Source organism: Ipomoea nil, unplaced genomic scaffold (assembly GCF_001879475.1).
Source record: "Ipomoea nil cultivar Tokyo-kokei standard unplaced genomic scaffold, Asagao_1.1 scaffold3087, whole genome shotgun sequence".
NCBI lineage: Eukaryota > Viridiplantae > Streptophyta > Magnoliopsida > Solanales > Convolvulaceae > Ipomoea > Ipomoea nil.
The window spans coordinates 1,806,399-1,831,655 of NW_017619515.1; the positions used below are offsets into that span (position 1 = coordinate 1,806,399).

Sequence of the window (25,257 nt, forward strand, 5' to 3'; positions counted from 1 at the left end):
CTTATCACTAATTTCAAGCTTTCAGCCATAAATGTCTTATGATACATATTATATTTATATAATAAATTCTTACTCAATATTTTAATTGTGGTTGATTGAATTTTTTTTTTTTGACAAAATAAAATTCATGTACAAAACATAATAAAATAGTACAATTAGACCTCCAAACGTTTTTTTTTTTTAAACCACCTAAGCCTCTTAAATTGGTAAAAAAAAAAAAAAAGTGTGATTAATCCCTACGATAACTTCTTCAATAGGGTATTATTGAATGTTGATTTGGCATACATACAGATTTCTTGGACTAACGTATATCATAGGTGTAAAATTTAATATCATTAATGTTTTAATTTTAGGCAAAAATTTGTGTGAGGCCATTTTATCGTGAAACAGGTCGGATCAAGATGAAAATATAATACTTATATGCATAAATGTCATACTTATATGTTCAAATGTATAATACTAATCAGGAATAAAATTTTTGTTACTTATAAGGGTAAATGTAATATTTTTAAGAGAAAATGTAATACGTTTACATTTCGATTTAAAAGTATCACATTTTTCCTCAAAAATATTATATTTTTCCTTATAAGACCGGGACACTTGTCAACAATACTTATTATGGAAAATGTAATATTTTTATGGAAAAATATAATAATTTTACATGAAAATAAAAAAGTATTATATTTTTCCTAAAAAGTATTACATCTTCCTTTATAAGGAATTAGCAAAAATTGTATTCCTAATTAGTATTACATTTGTGCATATAAGTATGACATTTGAATGTTGATGCGCTCTGACTCGACTCGTCTCACGGATAAGGATCCATGATACGGTCTTACACAAGTGTGACCCATATTTTTATTTTTATTTTTAGTTTGCATAAATTTATTAATTGAAAATTTTAAAATTAATATTTTTTGAAGGTAGCTGACAAGCCTCCAATAGTTGTCTTCCATGTTGGATAGTCATAACTAGTGTTGGTTAGCTACAACTATCTAAAAATTGAATAGCTATGACTATCACGAAGACAATCATAATCAACCATAACTACCTTCATCAACATTTGGGACAAATGTACATTATTTTTACTCTTAATATTCATGACGTTGTTTTGAACTGTGGTCCATGTTAATTGTAATTTGCCTATAAATATGCAATAGTTGTGGGTTATTGGCATGTCCACTCATTGATTGAGAGAAAAACTTCTTATCTGAATACTTTGAATTGAAAGAGTGATCTACCTATTGAGATGGCTTGTGTTGCTTTGACTTCTCTGATGGCAACAATTAAGCTTGAGTTTCTGCAACCAAATAATCCAAGCAGAGTTCCTCTTGATGATGAATGGCCGGGGTTTATATCAATGGAATCTTTATATGCAAAGCTTTCATCTTTGCAAGCTTTTGTGCGGGAGAAATCCAGGGCAGGGGGTGGCACTGCAATTAGAGATCTGGAGATACAGATGAGAGACTTTGCACTGGATGCCGAAGACCGCATCGAAATACAGCTAAGCAAGTTTATGTAAATATTAAAGTCAGAATGTGGAACGGGATGAGGTTTCCTAAGGGAATTTGGGATGAGATTTCCTAAGGGAATTTGGGATGAAGTTTGAATAAGACAAATGCATTAAATGCTTGGGGCATAGGTTTGTAAAGGGGAAAAGCATGGGGCATAGGTTTTATTCAAGGGAAAAGCTAGAGATGAGGTTTTTGGGGCATAGGTTTTGCTTGGGGAAATTTGCAGGAGAGGTTTTCTTGCATTGCAAGTTCCTAGGCATTTAATATAATATTAAATGCTTAAGAATTCTCTAGACTTTTTTTGATGTTATAAATAGGCAGCATCCTTCATTCATTTGGATCATCCCATCCGAAAATTTCCAGTAGCATAGCAAATTCTGTAGAGAGAAAATAGAGAGTTATATTTGTAATTCCTATTGTATTATCCTTTTGCCAATACAAAAAAAAATTCTTCTTCAATTTTCTTTCCTCTGTGTATGATTTATTTTAAATCTTACACTATAATTTATTCTCAATATTTCCAGTTCAAGCTGCTATTGTAAATTTGGTGTTGTGAACCCGTTTCGATCCTAACAAGTGGTATCAGAGCCTCAGGTTGGTTCATAGATATATCTTTTTGTATTGTTTATGTTAGAATAAATACTGGTAAATTCTCAAGGCCGATATTATTCTATTATACAATACTATTTAGATATATTGTTAAGGATTTGAATCAAGAACACCACTTATTATGGCGGCCAAGTACGAGATTGAAAAGTTCAAAGGGAACAATTTCTCTTTGTGGAAAATGAGAATGAAAGCAGTTCTCAGGAAAGATAACTGCGTAGCCGCAATTGAAGAAAGACCAGCCGATTTCACTGACGATGCGAAGTAGACAGAAATGGATAGCAACGCTATTGCCAATCTGCACTTAGCACTTGCTGATGAAGTTTTGTCAAGTGTGGCGGAAAAAGGTACGGCAAAAGAGGTATGGGATACTCTCGTAAATTTGTATGAGGCCAAATCACTGCACAACAAGATCTTCTTGAAGAGGAAATTATACACTCTCAGGATGATGGAGACATCCTCAGTAACTAAGCACATCAACACTCTCAACACTCTATTTTCACAACTCTCGGCTTTGAGTTATAAAATAGAAGTGAATGAACGTGCTGAAATCTTACTCCAAAGTCTACCGGATTCATATGATCAACTCATCATCAATTTGGTTAACAACAAGGAGGTACTTGTCTTCGATGGTATTGCAGTTGCGGTTCTTGAAGAAGAAAGTCGGCGCAAAAACAAAGAAGACAAAGTTGGAATTTCACAACAATCTCAGGCGTTGACAGTGACGAGAGGAAGATCAACGGTGCCTGGCTCGAGCGGGAGTCACAACCGAGGTAGATCAAAGTCAAGGGGTAAGAAATGTCAAGTGTTTTCACTATGGCAAAAAGGGGCACTACAAGAATGAGTGTTGGCAACTCAAGAAGGATGAGACCAAAGGCAAAAATCCCGAGACATCAAATGCTCAGGGATGTGTTGTGAGTACATCTGATGAATGCGAAGTTTTATTTGCTGAAGCAGCAACGATTGTTGAAGGAAGGAAAAGTCTAGCTGATGTCTGGCTAATGGTGTAACACCCCGTGTTACGACCCCTAAAACCAATTAATCATTTAATCATTGACCCAAAAGAAAGAATTAAATTCCAGTAATTAATTAGGAAAAGGCCCACCATGGTCCACGGGCCCTCATCCCTAAAACCAATCCCCTAGTCCTATAAGGAATAGAATTAGCAAGCACATAGTATTTGGACCCAAATTGGGACTCTTAGGTATATAAATAGGGGGCATATGAGGCACCTAGAACCCACACCACAATAATCTCTCACCACACAAGAAGTTCCAAGAATTCCCCTAGGAGAAATCAAGAAAGAAGAATCTTAAAGGAAGACCCTTCATAGCCAAGGAAATTAATTAAGGCTAAGAGGTAACCCATGTCTCAACAAAACCTATTTTCCTTGCTATAATTATCTTCTTTGGCCTCCTCTCTATACTTGTGTCTTGATGAATCGTTTGTGATATTGATGATATGTTCTTGATGATTGTGAGATGATTTTATGGGTGATCTTGATGGTCTTGATGATGATAAGAGGTTCTTGATGATTATGTGATGTTCTTGATGAATCTTGATGTTTTGATAATTAAAAGATGAGCTATGGTTTTATTGATTTGAATATGATTAGAGCCCTAGCACTACAAGAAAAATCACAAATCGCAACGGAAAAATCGCGACAAAGCATAATCTGTTGTCAATTCGCGATGGTTGTGGCGACGGAACATGTTTCGTCACGATTTTGCGTCGGAAATGGTGATAGAATTCATTTCTGTAGCGATTTTTGGCGCAAAGTGAGAAAAAAACGTGGGAAACTTTGGCGCCAACATTCTTGTGACGGATTTTGCGAGAGAATTATGTTCTGTCACCACAATGGCGACGGAAAAGGCAACAGTCGTTGATTCCGTTGCGGTTTTGCGACAGAATCGGCGACGAGAATAGATTCCGTTGTGATATTTGGCGCAAAGTGAAAAATATTCCCCCGCAATCTTTGCACCAAGGAATTGACGACGGAGGCTAACGACGGAAATTGCGACGGGTATTTTTTCTGTCGCGAAAATATTTTATTTTTGAAATATCGTTTATTTTTACTACAGAATGAACAACAAAACCAATTCCGTCTCCAATATGTTAACATATTGGCGATAGAAAATGCGACGCCCTACATGTGTGTCGCGCTATGACGACGGAATCAAAAATGAAAATTAATTATGCCGCGATGTTTAGTGCGAAGATAAATTACGTTTGAGGTTGGCGATGGAACTTGCGACGATTGTTCTTTCCGTCACTAAAATATTTAATTTTTTACTAACTTTTAAAAGGTAAAAATTAAAAATTAAAAATGAAACCCAATTCCTAATTCATAAAACCTATTTTAGGATATATATATATATATATATATATATATATATATATATATATATATATATAATATTGTAATTTAAAAAACTAAACCCTTTAAAAATTGAAAATTATAATTATTTTTTAAAAACTAATAGTTTAACAATTAAAAATTAAAAATCAAACCCAATTCCTAATTCGTCAAATCTATATTAGGATATATATAATGTTGTAATCCAAAAAACTAACCCTTTAACAATTAATTAAAACTACTAATAAAAACAAAATGGAATAAGGGTCAAATAGGCCACTCAACTGCACACCAAAGTGCAATTAGGCCATTGAACTAAAAAAGAATGCAATTAAACCATTGAACAACACAAATACATGCAATTTAGCCCAAAATGACTTGTTTACCTAGAGTAGCAAGTTACCAATTTTAAAATTAATTTTTAAAATAATTTTTAATAAATAATTAATTAAAATATTAAAAAAAAAAAAAACATAAAATGGCTGCCGGAGACGAATCGTCTCCGACCGGCTTTGTCTCCATGTCCGTCTCCGGCCAGCAGTTTCTGTTTTTTTTTTTTTTTAATATTTTAATTATTTATTTATTAAAAATTATTTTAAAATCGGTAACTTGCTACACCAAGTAAACAAGTCATTTTGGGCTTAATTGCATTTTTTGTGTTGTTCAATGGCTCAATTGCATTCTTTTTTAGTTCAATGGTCTAATTGCACTTTGGTGTGCAGTTGGGTGGCCTATTTGACTCTTATTCCAAACAAAATTTTACATTTACAACTTCCCTCCTAAACTACCTCCTAAACTATTACTATATAAAATATAATAAGTTTTATGGTAATTAAATTAATAATTACACGAATATTAGTGCAATTGATTAATAATTATTATAGTAATTAAACTAATAATTACCTTAATAATAATAATAATAATAATAATATAATTACATTTAAAAATAAGATGTTGGATTTTTAAATAATTATTACAATTAATTTTTTGATTATATATATATATATATATATATATATATATGTATGTATATATATATATATATATATGTATATATATATATATATGTATATATATATATATATATATATGTATATGTATATATATACATATACATATATATATATATATATACACATATATATATATACATATATATATATATACATATATATATATATATATATATATATATATATATAGAGAGAGAGAGAGAGAGAGAGAGTAATACTATGAGAATAAAATAAATTAGCATTCATATTTTTTCGTGTAAATGCTATATGGTAATTTGTATTTATATATATTTTTTATACTAAATGTATAAAAATATAATTAAACAATATTAGTACAATTACTTAATAATTATTATAATAATTAAGAAATTAATAGCACAGATATTAGTATAATTGACTAACAATATTATATTAATTAAGCTAATAATTAATGAATATTAGCATATTTACAATTAAACATTAGCCGTTGAATTTTCTTAATAATTACAATTAAGGTATAAATTATCATTCTTATCATTCTTAAGGTATAATAATATGAGAAAAAAAATAAATTATCATTCTTATTCTTTCATGTAATTACTATTGTAAGTTTATGCTAATACATCTATATATTTTTTTTATTTAAGGTATAATAGTATAACTGCATAATAGTAGTATATTTACCTAATAATTATTTTGTTAATTAAGGAATTAATTATATAGATATTAGTATAATTGAGTAATAATATTTATGATAATTAAATTAATAATTCCCATAATAATAGTATAATTATAATTAAGCATAAGTCGTTGAATTTTTTTTATAATTATTACAATTAACTTTTTGATTATATATATATATATATATATATATATATATATATTACTGAAGGTATAAAATTATAATTTGCACAATTTTAGTATAATTATCTAATTTAATAATTATTATGATAATTAAGAAATTAATTTCACAAATATTAGTATAATAGACTAATAATTATTATGTTAATTAAGTTAATAATTACGTAAATATTAGTATAATTATAATTAAACATGAGTCGTTTGATTTTTTAATGATAATTACAATTAATTTATTCAGATATGGAGGATTGAGAAAAAAGTAAAGGCTATATGCTGAATAGAAATATACTTAATGTGTGAAAGTATAATTGTACAGATATTAATATAATTGTCAAGTAATAATTGTCTAATAATAATTATGTTAATTAAGCTAACCATGGGTCGGATTTATTTCTATAATAATTACAATTAAATCATTTTTTTTTATATCTAGGCCCTGTTTGGTAAATGACTGTTAGCTGATACTCCCTCCGTCCTATTTTACCTGTCTTACTTTCCTTTTTAGTTTGTCCCAAAATAGTGTCATCTTTCTAAAATTGAACATAACTATCACTCTACATTTCCCAATTTACCTTTTTTACTTTTCAAATTTATAGAGGTAAGTACAATTGTACTTTGTACAAACAACACCTACTTTTTAAGGACAAAATTGAAAAGTTAGTAACAAAACCGTGCAAAAAGCTAGTTAATTAAAAGATATAACTAATTGATAACATTAGCTAATTGTAGAAAGATGTTTGGTAAATTAGCTGATATCTAAGAGCTGTTTGATATAATTTCTTTTATCAAAAAGCTAATTAAAAAAGTTGTTTTGAGTAACTTTTTGAATTTTAGCATTTTGGAGTACAAAAAGCTAATTAACTAAATACTTATATTGATTTTTAAATCAAGTCAACAACTAATAGCGGTCAAATAAAACAAAATTAACCAGCTAATTATTTTACCAAACAAGGCCCTAATATTTGAATACTAAAAGTACATTATATTTTATATAATATATATTCAATACACAAATAATATAATTTTAATTTAATAAAAATATATTTTATTTTATGATCCATATAACACTACGTAGGCTATACAATAATTTGCCCTAATCCCTAAGGACTAATGTCCTAAATCCTATTTTCTAAAGAAGTCGAAGTTGCTGCTCCTCCAATCTACGATGCCGCCGCTCCTCCAACAGTACACACCGACGACAGTTCTGTGGTCGACGACGTCGCCGATCCTCCAAAGCCGACGCCGACACCGACACCTTGCGAATCGGCAGTCGATGATGAAGCCAAGCCCTCCCCTGTGATTCTGCGACGTATTATCGTCCCCTGCCGGCAACGAAGCAAGCAGAAGCCAAGACCGCCGCCGCCTCCTGTCCTCTCTTGCCGACGACGAAACAAGCATAATTAGGTATTTCTTTGATCCAAATCTTTGGTATTCCTAATTTCATAATTTGCAAACAACTTATGCCCTATTGGTCAGTTAGTTGTATTGAAATTTTCTTAAAAAATGCTTTGCAGGATGATCACACGAGTTATGTATCTTCCTGCATTTATTGGGCTAGCCATCTCTAGTGCAAGTGATTGGGTATGAATTTTGTTTCTCTTGCTTTTCTTACTTAAATTTAAGTCCCTTCCTAAGGTTCTATTTCCCACTGCAGCTTGATGGGCATGTGGCCAGGAAGATTATGATAAATTCTTTGGTTGGTTCCTACCTTGATCCACGGGCACGTGGCCAGGAAGATTATGATAAGTTCTTTTGTTGGTTCCTACCTTGATCCACTTGCTGAGTACTGAGAAGGTAATAATTGAATTCTGATCCTTGTATCAGTTATTTCCACTCTATGAATTTGGCTCATCAATTAACCTATACTTCTGTATGAAACTCCTATTCTATATTTCTTTGTTTTTATTTTATTCTAATGTTTTAGTGATGCAGTAGAGAAAGTTGTAAGAGTAGCAATGCATGATGTTTGTCATCTTTTTAAGCTTAATAGTTATAAGTGTGGAATAAATTATATTATAATAGTTCATTGATGCTCAATATCTTCTATTTCTTTGTAACTTGTACTTTAAACCTTTAGGTGCTCAATTTATACTTGCGCATCCTGCAATCCTAATAATATTTGCAGTTTGAATCTTCAGGAGCTTGATGAGTAAAATGCACTATGATTTATTACCCAAACTTTTGTAAGAGCAAGTGCAACGGGAGGTATTAACACATAATGGAGAGGAAGTAGATGAGAGTCAATCGTACTATGATGCGGTTGGCGGGCATGATAAGAAAAGAAGAGTTTATGGACTTGACTCATATGGTAGCTTCCTTCGTGGTCCAATAAATGCTAATACATATATAACATCAACATCGCGGTCATTAGACAATGTTAATTCTGCAAATATACAAGACGAGATTGAGAATTTGAAGGCTTCTATACTTCTTATGCATCAAAGATTAGATGCTCTTGAGAGTAAGAGGGCTTGTACTTCATCATCACCTTTATCACAACTGGATTAAACTTGATATTGTTTTTTTTTCTTTATGAATTATTATGTTGTTGTTAAGACATAGATTTGGTATTAAGTACAACATTCAATTTTTTGAACTATAAAGTAGTATTACTTTTATATTACAAGTTATATTAAGATTTTAGTTTTAATATTGTTTTTATTTATAAATACAATTGTATATTAAGATTTTACATACAAACGCTAGAATTTTAACAAACTTTGCGACGGAATATAAGTGATGGAGTTGCGATGGAGATTTGTTCCGTCATTTTATTACGATGGAATGTTGAGATGGAATACGGAATTTGCAACGGAAATGTTAGCGACGGAATCACGACGATAATTATTTTCGTCGTTATATTTCACGACGGCAATATGCAACGGAAGATTGAGTTTCGCGATGGAATATTTTTTCATACGATGGCGATGGAAGGAAACATTTCTGTTGCCAAAATCGTAACGGACTCGCGACGGAATGATTTTCATCGCCAACTTCGCGACGAAAAATTCCGTTGCTTTTTTTCGTCGCCACTGCTCGCGACGGATTATTTCCGTTGCAAAATGAAATACGACAAGCCTAGAGACTACGGAATGAATTCCGTCATAAAAATGTAAATTTCTGTCGCAAAACGTGATTTGCGACGGAATTTCGCGTTTTCGCAACGGAAAAATTCCGTCGCGAATCGCGATTTTTCTTGTAGTGTAGGTTAAAATTGGGAATTTCGTATTGTGTTGTTCTTGATATAATTGGGTGGGATTTCGCATGTTCGGGTGTTGATTATGTTTAGAAGTCATGATAGGATATGTGCTATATGATTCTTGCTTTTGGTCCGTTAATTGTCTACGTGGTGTCATCAATTGCGTTTAAAAGTGTCTAAACATGGTTTCGGGTTCCACAACGGACCCCGGGATGTTTATTTGATAAAGAGTCAGTGGGGGGTAGGTGGGGGTGGGGAGACCCACCACCTACCCGCTACCCGAGAAAGACGTCGCCGGCAGCGGGCAGGCGGCGGGCAGGCGACTGCCCGCCGGGCACCCGCTGCCCGGAGACCTGACGCCGGCGGGTGGTCCACCACCCACCGGCTACCCGCTGGAAATTGTCCCAACGTGGGACTCTGGCTTCCCCGTTTGATGATTCCCCGACCCTCGTGGTGTCCCAACGGACTCCGTTTATCGTGCCTAAGTCTAGTTTGATGTTTCGGGTACCGTTCGTAGGATAAATGAGTCTTATATATACGCATGCTAGTTGAATTGGTATCCCGTTGGCCTAAGTGAAAGAAGTATGAACCCCTTAGGATTATTCCTAGTATGTGGATGACCACGCATAGGTTTCGTTATACGTTTTCGCCCCTTTCCCAATGTGTTAATGTGGGTTGCATGTGCTTGCTATGTGTTATGTGTGCATGATACCCCAATTTGGTTGCGATCAAATTGGTTATTCCTGAGCTGCGGTTCAGAAGCTGGCTGCGGTCAGAATTACACTTTTGGGCTGCGGTCCACCATTTGGTTGCGATCAAACGTTTCACATGAGCTGCGGTTCATATTCCTTGCTGCGGTCAGATGATCACTTTTGGTGCTGCGGTCCACCGTTTGGTTGCGATCAAACGTTTACATGAGCTGCGGTTCATATTCCTGGCTGCGGTCAGATGACTACTCTTGGGCTGCGGTCCACTGTTTGGTTGCGATCAAACATTATGATGAGCTGCGGTTCATCGGTCGGTTGCGATCGACCCCTTCGTATTGCGATACGAGGCAGGGTGCTGCGGGGCCGTGTCAGAGCTATATGCGCTGACCCTCATGTATGGGCATGCGATTGGTCCTGTGGCGCCACCAAAGTGTGCTTGTGTGTGATGAGATACGAATTGGAATGATGATATGAATAAGATGAAGTGAATCTGTGACCATAGGATATATGCTAGTATCTTTATATGCTTGATTATAACTGTTAAATGTGCTTATCCCTATCTGTCGAGTTTATTCTTGGTTTTAAAACTAGTGTCTCTTAAGTATATATCTTCCTGCTTCAAAATGGTTTCGTATATCTATATATAAATATCTATCTATAATGTATTTCAACGCGTTGGAGTGGGTTACCAGCATCTCTCGCTGAACAGATATATTTGGCTTTCAGGCACAGAAGAGTAGACACTGGAGCGCGCTAGAGACTTGAAGCGTAGAGTAGATAGTTCCCCTTTCGGCCTGCGTGCCGTGCTTATGTATTTACATTATTGAGGATATTAGTTAGTAGCCTGTGCACCGGAGTTCTCCAGCTCAGGTGTGGCATAGCACCCCGTACTCTATTATATTATACTTTGGGATTTAACGAGAATTTACCTTTATTATATAAGTCTTAAAAGTTGAAAAATTTCGGGGTGTTACAAATGGACTCAGGAGCAACATGGCATATGACCTCACAGAAAGAATGGTTTCATGAATATAAACCTGTCTCTAGAGGATTTGTGTTCATGGGAGACGACCATGCCTTAGAGATTGCTGGCTTAGGTACTATCAAACTAAAAATGTTTGATGGTACGGTTCGCATTATCTGAGAGGTACGACACGTGAAGGGCCTAAAGAAAAATCTATTGTCTTTAGGACAATTAGATAGCCATGAATGTAAAATTCACATTCAGGATGGGATCATCAAAGTTATCAAGGGCGCGCTTGTTGTTATGAAAGCTGAAAAGATAGCAGCCAATCTATACATGCTTAAAGGAGAAACACAACTACAAGGAGAAGCAGTCGTTGTAGCAAACAATCTTATAGAGGAATCAACGATGATGTGACATCAAAAACATGGCCACATGTCGGAACGAGGTCTAAAGATTCTTGCTGATCAACATCTTCTTCCAGGGCTAACAAAGGTATCATTACCCTTTTGTGAGCATTGTGTTACAAGTAAGCAGCATAGATTGAAGTTCGAGAGCTCTAAAGTAAGCAGCATAGATTGGAACTGATCCACTCTGATGTTTGGCAAGCACCAGTTATATCCTTGGGATGTGCAAAATATTTTGTATCCTTCATCGACGACTACTCGAGGAGATGTTGGGTGTATCCGATCAAACAGAAGGCGGATGTATTTGAAGTTTTCAAATTCTTCAAAGCCCGTGTGGAACTTGAATCCGAGAAATGGATCAAGAGTTTGAGGTCGGACAATGGAGGAGAATACACTAGTGATGAATTTGGTAAATTCTGTTTGCAAGAAGGTATCAAACGACAGTTCACAGTGGCGTATACTCCACAACAAAATGGAGTGGCAGAGCAGATGAACAGAACCTTGCTGGAAAGAACAAGGGCAATGTTGAGGACTGCAAATTTGGCAAATTCATTTTGGGCTGAAGCAGTCAAGACCGCCTGTTATGTGATCAATCGGTCACCATCAACCGCAATTGATCTGAAAACGCCAATGGAGATGTGGACGGGTAAGCCATCTAGTTATTCTCACTTACATACATTTGGGAGTCCGGCATATGTGATATACAACGCCCAAGAAACATCAAAACTTGATCCAAAATCAAGAAGATGTGTTTTCTTGGGGTATGCTGATGGAGTTAAGGGGTATCGCCTGTGGGACCCCACTGCCCACAAGGTTATCATCAGCAAGGATGTTCTATTTGTAGAAGGGAAGGTACAAGAAGGTGAAAGCACTGGGAATGAGAAACCAGTGACAGCTACAGTACTAGTTGAGGGAAGGAAGGAAGAAGAAATTCCAGTTTCCCCTGAGGCAACAATAGAGCATGATGAACAAGAGTAAGCTGAGTCTTCAACTTCAGAAGTTCGATGATCGACTCGGGAGAGGAAGCAACCAGCTTGGCACTCAGATTATTCTATGGAGGGAAATGTTGCATACTGTCTACTAACAGAAGATGGTGAGCCTTTAACTTACCAAGAGGCTATTAAAGGTCCAGATGCATCTATGTGGAAGACAGCAATGCAAGAAGAAATCGAAGCTCTCCATAAGAATAAAACATGTGAACTTGTCCTGTTACCACGAGGAAGGAAGGCTATTGGAAAAAAATGGGTCTATAAGATCAAACGAGATAGCAACAATCAAGTGGAACGGTATCGTGCTCGATTAGTTGTGAAAGGATTTGCTCAGAAAGAAGGAGTCGACTTCAACGAGATATTTTCTCCTGTTGTACGACTTAAAACAATTCGGGCAGTCTTGGCGATGTGTGCTGTGTTTGACTTGTATCTTGAGCAGTTGGCTGTGAAAACTGCGTTTCTACATGGAGAACTTGAAGAAGAAATTTTTATACTCCAACCAGAAGGTTTTGAAGAAAAAGAAAAAGGGAACTTGGTTTGCAGGTTGACCAAATCTCTATACGGTCTCAAACAGGCACCGAGATGTTGGTATAAGAGATTTGATTCATTCATTCTGAGCCTTGGATACAACAAGTTTAATTCCGATCCTTGCGCATATTGCAAGAGATTTGATGATAATCAGTTTATCATCTTGTTGTTGTATGTTGACGACATGTTGGTAGTAGGCCCCAACAATGATCGTATCACGGAGATGGAAGCTCAACTGGATAGGGAATTTGAAATGAAGGACTTGGGACCAGCAAACAAGATTCTAGGGATGCAAATTCACAGAGACAGAAATAATAGGAAGATTTGGCTTTCTCAGCAGAATTATCTGAAGAAAATCTTGCTGCGCTTCAACATGCAAGATTGTAAGCCAATTTCTACCCCTCTTTCTATTAATTTCAAGTTATCCTCAAGTATGAGTCTTAGCAACGAAGCAAAGAGGATGGAGATGTCTCGAGTACCGTATGCATCAGTAGTGGGCAGTTTAATGTTTGCTATGATCTGCACTAGACCAGACATTGCACAGGCAGTGGGAGCGGTCAGTCGATACATGGCGAATCCTGGTAGAGAGCATTAGAGTGCTGTGAAGAGGATCCTCAGATATATCAAGGGTACCTCAGATATTGCATTGTGTTATGGAGGATTAGACTTCGTCATTAAAGGCTATGTTGACTCAGATTATGCAGGTAATCTTGATTGTAGTAAATCCACCACGGGTTATGTGTTTACTATTGCTGGCGGAGCAGTAAGCTGGGTCTCGAAGTTGCAATCAGTTGTGGCAACTTCAACGACGGAAGCAGAATATATAGCGGCTACTCAAGCTAGTAAAGAGGCAATATGGTTGCAAATGCTATTGGAGGAGCTCGGGCACAAGTTAGAGAAAATGACTCTATTTTGTGACAGTCAGAGCGCTTTGTACCTGACAAAGAATCCAGCATTTCATTCCAAGACGAAACACATACGTGTTCAGTATCACTTTGTTCGTGAGAAGGTGGAAGAAGGAAGAGTGGATATGTAAAAAATCCATACTAAAGATAACCTAGCAGATATGTTAACAAAGCCTATTACCAACGATAAATTCGTATTGTGTAGATCCTCAATTGGCCTAACAGGAATGCAAGCAGCAGGGGATTGGCAAAAAGGATGAAGACCCACATTATGACTTTAAGTGGGAGATTTGTAAATATGAAAGTCAGGATGTGGAATGGGATGAGGTTTCCTAAGGGAATTTGGGATGAGATTTCCTAAGGGAATTTGGGATGAAGTTTGAATAAGACAAATGCATTAAATGCTTGGGGCATAGGTTTGTAAAGGGGAAAAGCATGGGGCATAGGTTTTATTCAAGGGAAAAGATAGAGATGAGGTTTTTGGGGCATAGGTTTCGCTTGGGGAAATTTGCAGGAGAGGTTTTCTTGCATTGCAAGTTCCTAGGCATTTAATATAATATTAAATGCTTAGGAATTCTCTAGACTTTTTTGATGTTATAAATAGGCAGCATCCTTCATTCATTTGGATCATCCCATCCAAAAATTTCCAGTAGCATAGCAAATTCTGTAGAGAGAAAATAGAGAGTTATATTTGTAATTCCTATTGTATTATCCTTTTGCCAATACAGAAAAAATTCTTCTTCAACTTTCTTTGCTCTGTGTATGATTTATTTTAAATCTTACACTAGAATTTATTCTCAATTTTTTTCCAGTTCAAGCTGCTATTGTAAATTTGGTGTTGTGAACCCGTTTCGATCCTAACAGTTTCTTCTGGCCAAGGGCACACAGTGTTAAATGATATGGATGCTTGCACAAGAAGTAGTTAGCTACAAGTAATAGTTAGTTGGTTATTTTCATAACCTCTTTTCCCTCCTTCATCTTTCACCCATCTTCCATATGTATATAAGCAATGTAACAGTAGCAACAAAACAAGTTTTTCCAGTTTTACTTCTTCATCTTCTTAATTCTCTTCAGCTCTCTTTCTCTTCTTTTATTCATGTTTATCAACATGGTATCAGAGCTCTAAGAAATGGCTTGGCGATCAACCTCCAACGCAAATATGGCTGGTTCATCTGCAAATGCTACTGCGATCCCTACTCCGGCAAATCAGAATCCTGCTCCAATTCCGGTTGTTTTTTTATCCCAATGATCGCGTAAATCCTCTCTGCTTACATCCAAACGAGAGTCCATCTCTTCAGCTGGTCACGATACACTTAGAAGGCAGGTCGAATTACCATGCCTGGGCAAGGGCTATAGAGATGGCCCTAAAATCGAAGAACAAACTGGCTCTGGTGAATGGAACTCTGCAGATTCGAAACGTGAATGATCCTAGATATTTTTACTGGGATCAGTGCAATACAATGGTATTGTCATGGATCCTCAAGTCTGTGTCTCCTACGATTGGAAGGAGTGTTCTATGGATTAACACTGCTGAGGGAGTCTGGAAAGATCTGAGGAAACGATTTAGTCAGCAAGACATCTTCCGGATAGCTGAAATTCAGGCTGAGATCCATCAAACAAAACAAGGTAACTCATCTATTAATGAGTTCTTCACTCAATTGAAGTTGTTATGGGATGAACTAGCTGTTTTGAGACCAATTCCTTCCTGTGAATGTATTCCTAGCTGTAAATGTGGAACTGATATGTCTGAGAAGGTTAGAACACATGTGGAAAATGACATGTTAATTGCTTTTTTGCTTGGATTAAATGAGAATTACATCAACACCAAGAGACAGATTATGATGATGAAGCCCCTTCCGGATGTTGGGGAAGCCTTTGCTATGGTATCTCAGCAAGAGAGGCAAGTGGAGATTATCCCAAACAGCTTACCAGACAACTTAACAGGAGCAAGTGTATTCTTTACAAAGTCAGACAATAACAACAAGAAGTTCTTCTCTAATCAGAAGCCAAAAGTTGTGTGTAGTTATTGTGGATACACAGGGCACACTGTTGAGAAGTGCTACAAGAAACATGGCTACCCCCCTGGTTGGAAGCCAAGAACCAAGAACCTAGGGACTGCTAACCAAGTCCAGTCTACTTTGCAAGGAGCTGATCTCACAGAATCTGTCTCTGCTAGTTCTGTGAATGAGGAAGATTATAGAAGGTTCTTGGACTTCATGAGACAAGAAGGATACAGGAGCACCAATCCTCACGCCAATACCATATCAGCTAACTTCATACCTGATGCAAAATTAGAAGGTAAAACAGTTAGTTCTGACTTGGTTAATTCTGATTTTATGTGGATAATTGATAGTGGTGCTACACATCACATTGTTTGCAATAAAAACCTGCTACAAATGGCCAAGGAAGTGCAGGGTTTATATGTAGATTTTCCAAATGGACACCAAGCTCAAGTGTCTCACATTGGAACCACTCAATTGTCTGATGATCTTCTTCTACACAATGTTTTATGTGTGCATGTTTTTCAATATAACTTGATATCTCTGGGAGAACTCATAAGAGGGTCAAACTGCCACATATGGTTTCATTCTAACCAATGTGTCATACAGGATCAACACCCTGGGAGGATGATTGGTATGGCTGAGCTGAGGAAAGGACTCTATCAACTCATTTTTCCTGTTTTTAAACATTGTAAACCTACTGTTAATGCTTGTAGCTTCTGGCATGCTAGGTTGGGGCATGTTTCAGAGGGCAAAATAAAGGTTCTCCATGCTTTGGATAATACCATTTGTAATGACAAGCCTACTGCTTGTGAATGTTGTCATTTAGCTAAACAAAGAAGACTTTCTTTTCAGCCTAGCTTCTCTATTACTGCTAACTGTTTTGACCTTATACATGCTGACATTTGGGGGCCATATCACATTGCTACACTCTATGGGCATCAATATTTTTTGACTTTAGTGGATGATCACAGTAGGGCAACTTGGGTGTATCTTATGAGGCAGAAGAGTGAGGTCAAACAACTCATGCAGAATTTCTGTGAGTTAATTAACACACAGTTTGGGAAAAGTATCAAGTGTGTAAGATCAGACAATGGGAAGGAGTTCTTAATGCAAGATTATTATCAAAGTAAGGGAATCATTCATCAAACCTCCTGTGTTTACACCCCACAACAAAACATCATTGTTGAGAGAAAGCATGGCCACATCCTGTCTGTAGCAAGAGCTTTAAGGTTCCAGGCTAGCCTACCTGAGACTTTTTGGGGTGACTGTATTCTTCATGCAGTGTACCTGATTAATAGACTTCCATCAGCAGCATTAAATGGTCAAATACCTTACCAAATCTTGTTCAAGAAGATACCACAATATCAGCACCTTAGAGTGTTTGGTTGCTTAACATTTGCTGTCATTCCTAGTTGCCAGAGATCAAAATTCTCACCAAGGGCTAGGAAGTGCATTTTTATAGGATATGCCAATGGAGTAAAAGGGTACAAGCTTTTTGATGTCAACACAAGAGAGGTTTTCATATCCAGAGATGTTTCATTCTATGAAAACATATTTCCCTTCAAAAGGCCACATAAAGCACAAGATGATGATTTGGTGTTACCTTCTGAAAATATGCCACCTCTAGATATTGAACAAGTCCAGCCTGGCAACCCTCTACAGATGCAATCTGAAGTGCAGCCTATGGAAACAGATCAAATAATGGATGATTCCAGTAATCAGCACATTCCCTCTAAGAATGAAACACATCCAAGAAGATCAACTAGGAAAAGAACTACACCAGGCTACCTTAATGATTATAGCTGTCAAAATACTAAGATGACATCTCCTCACAGTATTTCTAAGTTTCTGTGTTATGACAGGTTGTCACATGAGTATAAGGCTTTTGCTGTGAACATGTTGGATGCAAAAGAACCAAAGAATTACAATGAGGCCATAAAGAAACAGTGTTGGAGAAAAGCAATGGAAGATGAGTTTAATGCATTGCAAGCCAACAACACATGGATCATCACAGATCTTCCTCCCAACAAAGAGCCAATAGGATGTAGGTGGGTCTATAAGACTAAACTTAAGGCTGATGGAACCATTGAAAGACACAAGGCTAGGCTGGTGGCAAAAGGGTACACTCAAACACATGGACTGGATTACCTAGACACTTTTAGTCCTGTTGCAAAGATCACAACCATCAGAATGCTTCTAGCTGTTGCTGCTGTTAAGGGTTGGGCTTTGCATCAATTAGATGTCAACAATGCTTTCTTACATGGAGAATTAAATGAAGAAGTCTTTATGAAACTGCCCCTGGTCTTATTTCAAACAAACCTGGTCAAGTTTGCAAGTTAGTTAAGTCCTTGTATGGTCTTAAACAAGCAAGTAGGCAATGGAACATCAAGCTGACTCATGAGCTGGTGGGAATGGGGTTCAAACAAGCAGTTTCTGATCCTTCCTTGTTTACTAGAGGACAAGATGATGATTTTGTGGCTTTACTTGTTTATGTTGATGATGTGGTACTTGCCAGTCCTAATCTAAACAAGGTGGTACAAATCAAGGAACATTTGGATCAAGTGTTCACATTAAAGACTTAGGCCCTTTAAGATTTTTTCTGGGATTAGAAGTTGCAAGAAATAGCAAAGGCATCTCAATGACTCAAAGAAAGTATGCTATGGAATTGCTTAAAGAAACAAATTTTCTGGAATGCAAACCTGCTTGTACACCCATGGTTACCTCAATCAAATACAGTAGATCAAATGGCAATGCTATTCAAGATGCTACTCAATACAGAAAACTAGTGGGAAAACTTCTATATCTCACTATAACTAGACCTGATATTAGCTATGCTGTTCAACAACTATCTCAATTTTTGGACTGCCCCACTGATGTACATATGCAGGCGGCACATAGGATCTTAAGGTATATCAAATCTGCCCCAGGACAAGGCTTGTTCTTCGCAGCAAAGTCCTCTTTACAAATCAAAGGCTTCAGTGATTCAGACTGGGCTGCATGTCCAGACACCAGGAAGTCTGTCACTGGTTTCTGCATCTTCCTTGGCAACACTTTGGTGTCTTGGAAGTCCAAAAAGCAAGTAACAATTTCAAGAAGTTCACCTGAAGCAGAGTACAGAGCTCTTGCCACAGCAGCACGTGAGATCCAATGGTTGATCTATCTATTGCAGGACTTGAAGATAGATGAAAATCCTGCAGCTATGTTGTATTGTGATAGTAAATCTGCTATTGCAATAGCTGAAAACCCTGTTTTTCATGAAAGAACAAAGCATATTGAGATTGATTGCCATCTAGTAAGGGAGAAGATACAAAAAGGAGTTCTAAGGCTTCTACATGTTACCACCACAAATCAACTTGCAGATGTGTTTACCAAGCCACATACAGCAGCCACTTTTCATGGTCTGATCTCCAAGCTGTGTCTACATAATTTGTATACTCCAGCTTGCGGGGGGGGGGGGGGGGGGTGCTAAATGATATGGATGCTTGCACAAGAAGTAGTTAGCTACAAGTAATAGTTAGTTGGTTATTTTCATAACCTCTTTTCCCTCCTTCATCTTTCACCCATCTTCCATATGTATATAAGCAATGTAACAGTAGCAACAGAACAAGTTTTTCCAGTTTTACTTCTTCATCTTCTTAATTCTCTTCAGCTCTCTTTCTCTTCTGTTATTCATGTTTATCAACACACAGGATCGACAAAAAGCTTATCAGTAACTCCATCAAACCTTGGGAGAAGCAGCAGAAAATGCAGCGGAGTTGCTGGAGAAAAGCAAGGAAACTGAAGTGGTGAATGAAAGTGAAGGAGCACTGATTCCTTGGTTAAAACATGGTTTGGCTTCGGAGCCCAGCAATGTTATGGTCGGTCGTGGCCGTGATCTTGTGCTGATAATGGAGAAACTCATCAGGGGCCCTGAGAGACTAGAAGTGGTCTCAATTGTTGGGATGGCGGGCATTGGGAAAACAACTTTAATTAGTAGTGTCTATAATGATCCATTAGTTGCATTGCATTTCGATATACAAAGATGGGTTTCTATGCCTGGGGGATACAATAACGTGAACCAAATGCTACAGACCCTTCTTTGGACAGTGCTAGCAGGGGCAGAAGAAATAAAAAGGGGAAGGATTCCTGATGATCTAGCAGCTGAGCAGCTACGCAAATGCTTGACTGGTAAGAGATATCTAATTGTTTTGGATAACGTTTGGAGCAATCAAGCTTTGTATGATATCCGGCTATGTTTACCTAATGATAGAAATGGAAGTCGCATAGTGATAACCACTACGCATTTTTTAAAGAGGGTTGATAATGCTTACTAAAATAGGAATGTTCATAACATGACTTTGCTAAATCCAAAAGAAAGTTGGGCTTTATTTTGTAATAACCGTTTTCTGAAACTGAATAAACATATGGCACCACCAAAATTTCAAAAAATTAGAAGCCAAGTTGTAGAGACATGCGAAGGATTGGCATACTCAATTCTTGTAGTTGCAAAACGTCTAAGTGTGACAACATAAAACAAGAATGGAAAAAGGTTTAAAAGGAAATAGAGTTGCTTGGAGTTCTAGATAGGAGGGCACTGACCCACACTTACAATCAATTGCCACAACACTTAAAAGTTTGTTTTCTATATTTTGGGATCTCCCAAAACACAGTGCAATCAAAGTGAAACTACTTATTAGGTTATGGATTGTTGAAGGATTTATTAATCCATCGGAGGGCAAGGAGTTAGAAAGTCAAACTTATGAGTATTTACAAGAGTTCATTGATAGAAGTCTTATTCTAATTGACAATTTGAGTTCTTCTGGAAAAGTTAAGAATTGTAGGATGCATAGTGTCTTGCATAGCTTTTGCGTAAGAGAAGCTCAGAAAGAGGGCATTTTTTGTGCTTTAAATACTTTGCAACTTCCACAAGAGTCATTTAGCATGTTTGCAAATTCATGCCGCTGGTTAAGCTTATACACACATAAATTTGACTATTATGTGTTGTTAAGAACAAACAACCCTCGCTCCATTTTCTTCTTTCAAGAAGATGCTGAATTATATGTATCTTTCAAGTTGCTAAGAGTTTTGGCTTTTGCTCCATCTTCATTTCTTCAAAGAGTGCCAGTATGCTTACAGGATTTAGTTTGTTTGAGATACCTATCTGTTACAGGATGGTTTGAGGGTCTTGATTATGTAGTGTCAACCAATCAAAACTTGCAAACGCTTGTCGTTTCTAATAATGAATCCCAACGTGGAACACCTACTATCCATTTGCCTTCAACAATTTGGAAGTTACCGCAGTTACAACATCTTGAACTTGACAAATCTTATGTGATTGATCCGCTAAGCATGGATAAAGATAAAATGCAAACATTATCTTGGGTGTGTCCAACTCATTGCAGAACAGGAGTATATTGCAGGTTTCCAAACATTGAAAAATTGAAAGTCTTTGTATTTGGCAACAATCCTATTATTTTGAATAATCTTTAATATTTGGAACATCTTGAGAAACTATCAATTTCAGTTTTGTTTGGTTGCATTGAAATCCTTCCAAAGGCATCTATGTTTCCTTCACAACTAAAGAAGTTGAGGTTGAACAGTACTAACCTTTCAGAGAAGGATTTAAAGGCAATTGAAATGTTGCCTTGAGGTTCTCAAATTGAAAAATGCCTTTGATGGAAAAGTATGGAAATTAGAAGAAGGATTTCGTCAATTAAAATTCTTGTTTCTTGAAAATAAAATGCTCGAGCAATGGATGGTCGGTGACAGGGACGGATGGACATGGTATATAAAGGGGGCCTTCCCCCCCCCCCCACCCCCACCCCCAAAGAATTTTTTTTTTATTAACACTAGTAGTGGCAGCGGACTTAGAGAAATATGGTAATTGGGGCTTTGGGCCCTTGGCCCCCCTCCCCCCTCCAAAAAAAAAAAATTATTAGTAGTTTATTATTATTTTTTGTAGCCCCTCACCAAAGTTTTTTTACTCTCCAAACAACAATTTTCAAGTTAAGATTTCAAAATCTTATTTGATTCCAATCGTTATGTTGTGGACACGGTTCTATGTTCATAATTACTGAATTATATGTTCATAATTTTAAAGCTATATATTCATAATTTTTGAACTTCATATTCATAATTATTAAATTCTATATTCACAATTACAGAACTCTATGTTCATATTTACAGAACTATATGTTCATAAATATAAAGTTATATATTCATAATTTTTTAACTTCGCATTCACAATTATTGAATCTCTATATTCATAATTACAGAATTATATGTTCATAATTATGTTCACAACTCTATGTTCATAATTTTTGAACTATATATTGATAACTATGAACATTTTTGGAACTGTGTCCACCTTACAAGGTGGACATGGTTCCACAACATAATTTGCCATTTGATTCTCATCTGGCCTTGCCAAAATATGATTTCTTCTTCTTGAACATACACACAATCACATATTGTCTAAGAGGCTCCATAGTTTTTATTCTTTTTTGTTTTCCAGATTCATTTTTCTAAAATTAATGATTTTTTTTTTCTTATTGATCCACACTTTTGATTTGAATTTGTTTAAAGGGTTTTAAGTCTTTTGACAATGTTTATATGTGAACTACTCATATTTAAGAAATGTTTACTCTTTGGTGAATGGTGATTCCTTGTGGACTGACGGCTCACGGCTCTTGACCATTTAGAATTGATGACATTTGCAAGTTGGTAGAGAAGTTTTACCCTCAAGACTTTGTAATATAATGATGTATTTTGGACTATGTTAAATAAATAGTAATGTATTTAATTATTCGAATGGCCCCCCGCACCAACAAATCCTGGCTCCGTCCCTGGTCGGTGATGATTCCTTCCCATGTCTTAAGCACTTGGTCTTAAGATTTTGTTATTGTTTGGAAGAAATTCCTTATGTTATGGGAGATATTTTTACCTTGAAGTCAATTGAGTTGCAACAGTGTTGTCCATCCGTCGTCAGGTCTGCAAAGTGTATTCGAGAATCTCGACTATGGAATGGACTTTTTAGAGGTTAGAAGCTACAGTACCAAGCTAGTACAGTACAACATGATTCATTCTTAAATTTCCATTTATTTTTCTATTCAATGGTTACAAAATCATGTCATCTTTCTGCTGCTATTTCCTTCAATTCTGATCTCATTTCATTCTTATATTAGTTATGCATTTATTTTTCTATTCATTCATGCTAATTTTCTTTACAAAATCTATTGCAATTTTCTCCCTCTGATCTCATCTCATTTTGCATTCTCTTTTTCATATAGATCAAAATCAATGGAGAAGACTCAGAAGAGTCTATACCTTCAGATGAGGAATAATAACAAGCTAAGGTATGGATGCTAGAATTGAATAACAAAATTAGGTTGGCAACTATATATATATATAATCTTAATATTTGCATCATCTTGCAATCATTATTTCTTGAATCTTCAGTACACAAATAATGTACTTTTAGTATATTAAAAATGTACCTGATATTCATGGTCCACACGATAATTTGCCCCTTATATATGTTCGATAAAATATCTCAAGTTGAATCATCAAATACAAGGAAGAGTTGAAGAGCTGAAGCTGATGACTACTATAAAACTAATCCAAATTTGGAACACGTTGCACTTCCATACATACTAAAAATAGAAAAAATCATGGAAATGATCAAAAGTGAACAAAAAATAATAGTCTGTGATGTTAAATGACAAAAACAATAGTTTAGGACTAAATTTAAAATTGCCACTTAAGACAAGGGACCTCTGGTGGAATTAACTCTTTCTTTAAACTTACCTTTTTCAGGTCTGGACTGATGCATGTTGAGCGCACGTTTAGAAGCTGTTACCTTGATAGACTCCCTTGTTTTAGATTGCCTTTAGTTAGTTGATCTCTTGATGTTATCTCTTGGTTTGTATGATGCTTAGACATTCGGATCCTTTGAACCCTCGTTTGTTTATCTTGGTATTTTTGTTTTGTTTAGATTAGTCTTGCAGTTATCGAGGAGTGGATATATAGTTGTGGCGGTAGCATCCCCATGGATATTCTAAGGATTTTAACCTTTATCTTAATATGATGATTGGAACTTTCTGATTAATCCTTTTGTTTAAGCTTATAACGGTCCATAGGCTCTAGTGTGTTAGAATTTGGGGTATTACAATTATATTAGCTTTTGATTATCAATTGAAATATTGAATTTTATGTTATGTATTCATCCAATATAATTTGATTTTCTCTCCTTATATATGTTCTGCATCTAAGAGGATATTTTGAAAAATATCTCAAGTTAAATAATCAAATGCAAGGATCGGAAGAGCTGATGAAGTTGATAACTACTATAAAACTAATCTGAAGTTGGAACATGTTATGTTGAATAATCATCAAATACAAGCATCCGAAGAGCTAAAGTTGATGACTACTATAAAACAAATCGAAAGTGGGAACTCGTTGCACACATACGAGAGGCGATAGATTCTCTTTGTTTAGAAAATTGCGTATCAATTTTCTTAAGTTGTTGAATTGGGTTGGAGAACTTTACTTTTGAATTGTGATTATATGTTTTTTTGTGGATATTGCACTTTTTACATATGAAAATATTTCAATTAGTTTTCAAGACTCTTGTAATTCATTTATATATTTATATAAGTATATATGATGAAACTCTTGTTGGGTAATAAGGTTAAAAAACCCCAAAATAATAATCCTATGGAAAGATTATTATTATATGGGAAAAACAGAAAAATATAGGGAAGGAAAAGGTGAAAGAATCTGGGTAAGGGTTAACACGAGTTGAACAGATTGTTCTTTTCCTTAAAACCTTATTTGGTACCTCCCACAAGTGCTAGGAGCGTTGTAGCCTAGGTTTCCCAGGATAAAACGTGCTACGATTCTTTGTTTAAGCACCTAAACAAAGAACCCGGCAAACAAAGCAAAGCAAGAACACAGTTTGCTAAAGAAGAGAGTAGAAGCAGAGTGTTTGGAAGCAAAACTGTACTGGAATTCCTTAGTTTCTTGTTGTGTGTGAAAAGCTACTGCTCTACCTCTCTTTATATAGGATTTTTGGAGTGATAGCAATTAACATGGCCACTAAATTGGTATTAAAATCAATTGTGTAACACCTGTAACAGTCACCCACTAAGTAGGATTAAACTCATATTTAATATTGGAATTAAAGTAGTATTAATTCCGTAACAGATGAGTTTAATATACACAACAGGCTGAACTTTCGGGTTTCAGA

General features: G+C 35.9%; 1 pseudogene; it reads left to right on the forward strand.

Moving 5' to 3' along the window:
• Positions 1-1,191: 1,191 nt before the first annotated feature.
• On the forward strand, positions 1,192-23,836 carry LOC109166121 (annotated as a pseudogene).
• The last annotated feature ends 1,421 nt before the right edge of the window (positions 23,837-25,257 follow it).